A 7,419-nucleotide genomic window follows, 5' to 3' on the forward strand; every position below is an offset into this window, starting at 1 on the left:
CAAGAACCCCCTTTTTGCTGGAAAAAATACAACTTAAAAGCTGTTTGACTCTGACATATCAGGCTGTGTTCACCAAACCAGGTATCAAATCCTAGAAATCTGATTTGTTCTTTAGCCACCTTTCTACAAATCCCGCAAACATCTGGATTCACCTTGTGAGCCCCGTCCTCTCTATTACCGCAACCACCACCCTTCTCTCTACTATACACCCGAACACACTTTTAGCATACCTTCCTATGCTCTTTACTGAGTACAATATATATATAGTGTAATTTATAGCATATATGATATATTGATATAATAACAACTATATACATATGCATAGATATTATATCAAAGGTCCTGTGTTCGAATCTGGGTAAAGGCGGAGTCATTTTCTTCCCTAAATTTGTCTCTTTTCACCTCTTTTCCTGCTCTCTAGCATTATTCTGTCTTCAGCTTTTGTCTCCCCTTTCTGGCCCCACCCCTCACCTCATTTGCCCCCTCCTCTGGGCTCCTAACTCTTTCTGCAGCCTTTCCACTCCTTCTGCTTGGCTCATTCTTACTGCTGTCTTTCATTCAGCCACACACCCTGAACTTCTGGTAGGAAAGATCTACGCCTAGACTTTTCGGACTAGGGCGAAAAATCTCGTAGGTCCCGTGTGCAAGTTGCGCACCTTAAAATCGATAAGAGTAGTTCTCGGCGCCACCGGGGTAAAATTCAAAATTTCTTATCAACTGAAAAATGTTAGCTGTGTCCCACGCGCTCATATGACTCTATGCAGTTGCGAGTGCCGTAAAACACTTACCAACAGAAATAAATTATGTATGTCATTGTATAATAATATATAATATTATTACTTATCTCCATGACTCCTCCACCTCACCTTTCTCCTCCTGCTATCCCCCCTCCTTCTTATCCTCATCCTCGCTTTAAGCTTCTCAGTTTGTTATACTGTGTCGTCCGTATATTTTTCCACATCTGTGTGGAAAACCAAGGGCCGCTCACCCCGCGCGAGCAGTAAGCGTGCGTCGTATGAAACCTCTCGCTTCTCTCCCTTGCTCAGTACTGGCCAATCGCAATGTGGTGGGCCCATGGGTTTGGGTCTTGCTAATAACTCCGTTTTCACTCACTCGCAACACTTTTTGGATACTTTTCCTTTGTTACGAAGTCGGCGTAATTGTGGAGGAAAAAAGTGAATTGGGGTTGGTTCTAATTTTGTGCTGTTCTGACGTTGCACCTTTATACCAGGTAAGGGTTTACTTGTGATATAATTTCCTTTTGTGTTCGTTTGATCGTTCTCTCTCTCTCTCTCTCTCTCTCTCTCTCTCTCTCTCTCTCTCTCTCTCTCTCTCTCTATCTCTCTTTCTCTCTCTCTATCTCTCTTTCTCTCTCTCTCTCTCTCTCTCTATCTATCTATCTCTCTCTCTCTCTCTCTCTCTCTCTCTCTCTCTCTCTCTCTCTCTCCCTCTCTCCTCCCCCCCTCTCTCTCTCTTCGTTATAGAAGTGTATACATACTGCAAACACGGGAACTGCTGTAAAAAGCATATTATTTGAATACTAAACGCAGATAGAATTTTTTTAATGCGGAGCTAAACATTAGGCAAAGATCCGTCTGAGGTTGTGTTTCGGAACTTACTTGTCTTCCTACAGTCATCTTGTGTCTCTATTCCTCGTGGAGTAAACATGGGAGCAATCGTGATATTATCCACGAAAGACACTTTTATGAATGGGACTTCAACTAGACCCTTACCAACGTGTGTATAAAGGTAATAATAATACTTGCAATAAAATCAACTTCATTAGTTGATTTAATGTGCATTCTATTGATCTCTCCCGCTCCCCCCCCCCCCACCAAGCCTGCTCATCTTCTTCATACTACCTTCTCTCGAATCCCTTTTCCTTCTCGTTGTTGTCCCATTCCTCACCATTCTTCTCCCTTATTATATTCAAACCTACAATTATAAACGTATATACTTTGTAACTAAAATTTTTTAAAAATTAACTAGTAAAGTGTTCTTGTTCATTGGAGTGTTTTAGTACACCACTTGTTTTTAACAAGGGCACTCACCACGCCTCCCCCCCCCCCCACTCTCCGAAGCAATAAAAAAACATCCCTAGATACCACAAGCAAACACTACTGAAACAAATGTTACGAATTGGAAAATGAAAACAAAAACAAACGAATACAACAACCAAAAAAGAAAAGAAAGGAACAAATAAACCAAACAGTTCTCAATTTCAATATTGACAATATTATTATATACAACAGCACAATTCTACTAGCATTTCATTTTCTACTACTCCTCGACTTCATCGTCTTTCTCTTCAATGTCTCGCTGATCTCTCTCACAACTCTCGTTTGACTTTTTCCTTCCAATCTCTTCACAAATGCTATGCTCTTTTCCCTCTTAGAAATATTTCTTCAAACATGTAAAACAAAATTTTCAATATCAAGCGACTACTGGAAATTCTACGAATATTATGTTTTCCTTTCCTGGCATAGTTTTCATTTTCATAATCTCCTTTCTTTATATTGCGGATTCAACGGTTCGAGCCTCTGCTCTGTCTAACGTTGTGTCTCTTGAAAAGGCACTTTACACAAAGTTCCTACTTGGCTCAGTTTTTCAGAGATGAACGTTAATCTTGGAGGAGTCTTATTATAACAGTGCTGATGATAGGGACCTTAAACCTATATCATTTCACATTTTAATCTTCCTCTCTTCCTTTTCTTAATGTCTCTTTCGTATGTCCCATGTGGCTTTCTTCTCTCTATCGCATTTAATGGGATTTTCGCTCTAAAGCTCTTTCTTCAAACAGCACAATTATGATTACCCACATTTGCGATGCTGTATTTCTGTCTGCTTTTTATTCATTGCTCCTGGCCTCATACAATTGTGTGAGAGAACAATCTTGTGCACGAATTTCTGATTACATCTGTAATAACATTGTCTTTGAAAAGCGTTATCGTTCTTGAATCTTCGTCGGTATCAGTGCCAAGGGTGTCTTTGCAAGGCAAGGTGACTTTTGCAAAACTTTAATTAAAAAACGAAAAATGCTCTTGTAGTTTAAGGAAGTACAAATAAGTTTCCTGACAGCAAAACGTACAAAAAAATGATTTTATGAATTTGTTATAATTATTTTCGTTCCAGAAGTTTCGTTTCTATAGCAACAGGAGCACTAAAAGTGAAAGCAAGATTTCAGTTTTTTTAAAAGATACGTGTTAGCCTAAATCAATTTTCCTGGCATCTTATTTTTACCTTTATCCTAATGTTTGTTAATATTTAAGTAAGGTTTTACGGAGCTCGCAACTGCATAAGATCATATGAGCGCGAAGGGGTGGATATCAACAGAGAGGTCCAAATGGGGAATCAGGCTTACTCTTCACCTCTCTAGCCTCAACAGCAGAAAGACTGCTTCGACTATAAAGGCATCCCGGAAATAGTAGTTCACAAGAGAGTGAAAAACAAAAACAAAAAGAAGTAGAGGAAAACGGACAATAGAAAAGATGAGGACAGAAAAGGCAGCAGTTCCCCAAAATATGTTGTTCCGGCACAGTATGAGGATGACATTCATAAACAATCCCATTTACAAATCTACTGTACATTAGAACATATTAATGTACCCCCTTTGGGAATGGCTTAAAGACACTTCTGTCATTAGCACTGCCCTGGCGGGCTGGGGGTATCTTATTCATGTTTACCTTCTCGTGCTGGGTAAATGAATCTTGGCGCATTTGGCGTAGAAAGAGATAATTGAGTCTAGATGATTTAAGTAATTGAAAAACAGGTGCGACTTTGAGTAACCTTTGCATGCGCCAAAGATTAAAAAATAATAAGCATTTATAAAGCGCATATTCCACACTCCACAGTATGCACTTTACAACTGATATTACCCCAGAAGACCCTGGAACACTCAGAAAAATTCTCGGCTTCACGAGAAACATACAGTACAAGCTGCAGATGCCACGCGCTCAAACACTAACAAACTGACAAGATCTTTCATTATCTGAAGCTAGGTACATGTAGCCATTTCCATCTGGGTGAAGTGAAGAAAATTTGTGTAACGTTCCTTTCCCAAGAACACAACGTCGGGCCCCTGACAGGATTCGAACCCACTACCTTACGTTGTGAGTCTGAGAGCCTAATCACTTGGCCACCGACACCATCAAGTTACTATTTAATTTATTGTCTTTTAACAGTATGTTTCGTTATCTGTTTTATTTATATATTTTAAAAAATTATTATTATGTGAGTTTTTTACGACGGTCGCACCTGCATAAGGTCATATGAGCGCGCGGGACACATTAAACATTTTTAGTTAGGTAGGAATCAATTTTGAATGTTGCCCGGGTGGCGGCCGATGCCTGCTCTTACTCTTATCGATTTGGGACCTCCAAGGGATTTTTACCGTACGCAATTGCGCACCGAACCTCCAAGATTTTTCGCCTTTATTTAGAGAAGAACATTTCTCGTCGCTGTCCAGATTCGAACCCGGGACTCATTGAATGAGAGGGGAACACTGTAACTCCTCGACCACGCGAGCCCCCTGTTTCGTTTTGGCATCATGTCCTAACAGTACAAAAGAAATCCTGCTGCTCACTGCTACAAAGACTATTCTTAAGAAACGTGACATCAAGCCGTGAATACTTACATTATGTCAACACCAGTGTCAGTTTTTGTGAAGTGGAATAATAATCCTTGCAGATCTCTGTAGAACGAAACAAATTGTCTCCATGAAACCTATGGGGGTTCAAACTGTTTTGACGAGGCGTCTGGAGAAAGAGTAAGCAAATCATCTACTCACATGTTCCGCCAGGAAACAATGTTAAAAAAAAAGATAAAGACCTTTGGAAAATGTTGAGGTAAATGTAAGGAAGATAACACCGTTTGAAGATAATTTACCGAGAAAAGACTGGATTATTTGTGCTTTGCAGAGGAACAACAGACTTTCTATAAGAGTGTGCGAAAAACGTCAAGAGATGCCATGATACGTTTGCAGCCGAAGAAATCTAAAGGTATTTTCGAAATCGGGAAGAGTAATTAAGAATGTGCACCTTCAAATATTATAAACTTTGATATAAGTACTTTTGCAGATGAAGCTGGCGTATGTAACTTTCTTAGAAATTAATCGACTTAAAAATAGTCAGCTCGATTAATGTATTATACAAATGGCTATATATAAGTGTCACGGTTGCAAGGACAACTGATAGCTAATTAAATTAGTAGCCTCTTAAGTAATCAACAAAATCCCGGGGCTTATGGTATTCATAGTGCCAAGTGGCCTATCTGTACAATGTATGATTATGATAATAGTAGTAATAACAACTAATATTAGTTCAGCAGTCAATGTCCGACGATGACTATGCATAATATGCAAAGGAGAATAAAACAGAGAGACAGAGGAGAGGAAGTACAGGAAGGTGAATGTGTGTGTGTGTGTGTGTGTGTGTGTGTGTGTGTGTGTGTGTGTGTGTATGTGTGTGTAGTATGTGTGTGTTTCTGAGTATATGTACACATAATATCCTTGAACGTACTGCCTTGCGCATTCTAAGTTATACTGTACAGGAAAGTGCTGACCTGTATCACATTGTCTCAATAGTAGCGCTGATACGCTTTTCTTATAAACATCCAAATGTATGCTCTTTACGATCTCTGTTTCAGTTTAAATTACTTTTTCATAATACCTTGACAAACTGTACACAATACATGTACTACTGAAGAAAGGGTGGAGGAGATAGTCGTGAAAAATCCCCCAATCAAAACTCTACCCCTTTTAAGAGAACAATTACACAAAACACTACAAATAAAAAACACAACATAACCATACCATAGTACCATAACCTCAAAACGAAAGAAAGAGACATGATATTAGAGAAGCCCCGCCCTTGAAAAAAAACTACCCCCCCCCCACAAAAAACAAAACAAAACAAAAACAATCTTAGAAAAAAAAACCCTAACAAAACTAAAAAAGAATCATTTTCCGGCTTGTCACAAAGTCTTTGCACTTCTACTTTTTTTCTCTCTTTGTCTTTTAAAAAGTCAGTCCCATTGAGCTGTCTGTCTATCGTCATTGCACATCTGCCCCGGAGCTCGGCAAGTCAATATTCCAGTGAAACCTCCCATCCTCTTCTGTTCTAGAATTTTTATTTTCCAGAATAGACAGTCTTGGGTCCAACGTAGCTCACTCCACGTCAACATTAATTAGGAAACGACCAGTGTGGTCACTTGTGAAAGCCACTTTTAATGCTTTGGCCGCCAGTTAGTAAACAGTAGTCAGAAACCAAACTCGAGGCGAGTGATGAGATAGAAGGCGCCACTGGTAGGTCCTACTTTTTTGTTTCTTTCCTTCCGGGTTTTTTGTTGTTGGTTGTCTGTCTGTCTTACTTTCCCCAGCACTAAACGACCATTATTGCGTCGACGTGCTTCCCTTTCCTCAAACAAAACCAAACTCGGGCTATGATTCTTGAGAAAGCACCGTTCTCTTCATTTGGCCTTTCCCATGTTGTTTAGAGAGGTTAAAGACAGGAGGTGAGCAGATCTTAGAACAAGTTCTCCCTTTCTACTAAAACGAAAAACAAAATTAAAGAAATATAAAAGGGAAAGGCGGGTGATCGAGGATCAACACTAGTAACAGGTCCAACTTCTTTCTTTTCTTACCGTAGATTCTGTCTGTCTGTCTTACTTTTCCCCATCACTAAATGACCATTCTTGTGCGGATGTGCTTCTATTTACTCAAACAAATAAAAGGGAAACGGCCTATAAAAACCAATCTAGACTAATTTAGACGCTAGTAGTACCTAATATATCTTTTGATTAACTTTGAAAACCAAATTTGGACCAGCGGCACTAGAAGGTTAAGACAGGGTCGTTCTATTCTGTTGGGCTTTTCCAAGTTCGGTCTCTTTCCATTTTCACATGTCAGTTATACCCTTCTGCAGAATGTGACTGTTCCTCATGAATAAAACCCCCACTCAGACAATATAAATCCGTTCTCAGCGGCCAATACCCCTAGAACGTCTCTCCACATCTAATATGAATTCACTATTGTTTCATCGTTTTACGCCTTCTTTTACTTCCGGCACTCTCCACAGTCGCTGTCCAATATTGCCTTCCAAATTTCGAGAGAATCTCGCCCTCTTCTTGTCATTTGCAGCAGTTTCTCTGCTATTTACTCCCTTTCGGCCTCTCTTTCAACCATTACAAGCGCGCGCGCGTACACATACACACACACACACACGCACACACACACACACACACAAACACACCCACACTCACACACACACACTTACACGCGTGTGCGCACTTGCATGCCATACGCTCCCTCTTTCTCCTTCTCTCTCTTTCTGTCTCTTTATTTCCTTGCCTTTTCTTTGTCCGAATGCCTTTTCTCTTTCTGTGTATCTTTTCTTCCCCTCCCCCCTCCCACTCCCCACCTCT

At 40.0% G+C, this 7,419-nt stretch overlaps 1 protein-coding gene across 4 annotated transcripts in view; it reads left to right on the forward strand.

The window, feature by feature from the left end:
* Window positions 1–1,031: 1,031 nt before the first annotated feature.
* LOC101851742 (pyrokinin-1 receptor) overlaps window positions 1,032–7,419 on the forward strand; it is a 149,531-nt gene continuing 143,143 nt past the window's right edge. For all 4 annotated transcript variants that reach the window (XM_005101208.3, XM_013084130.2, XM_035970496.1 and 1 more), the window contains exon 1: window positions 1,032–1,231. The gene's annotated coding sequence lies outside the window, so the exon portion shown is untranslated. The remainder of the gene's footprint in view (window positions 1,232–7,419) is intronic.

This window comes from Aplysia californica, unplaced genomic scaffold (genome assembly GCF_000002075.1).
Source record: "Aplysia californica isolate F4 #8 unplaced genomic scaffold, AplCal3.0 scaffold00274, whole genome shotgun sequence".
Classification (NCBI taxonomy): Eukaryota; Metazoa; Mollusca; class Gastropoda; order Aplysiida; family Aplysiidae; genus Aplysia; species Aplysia californica.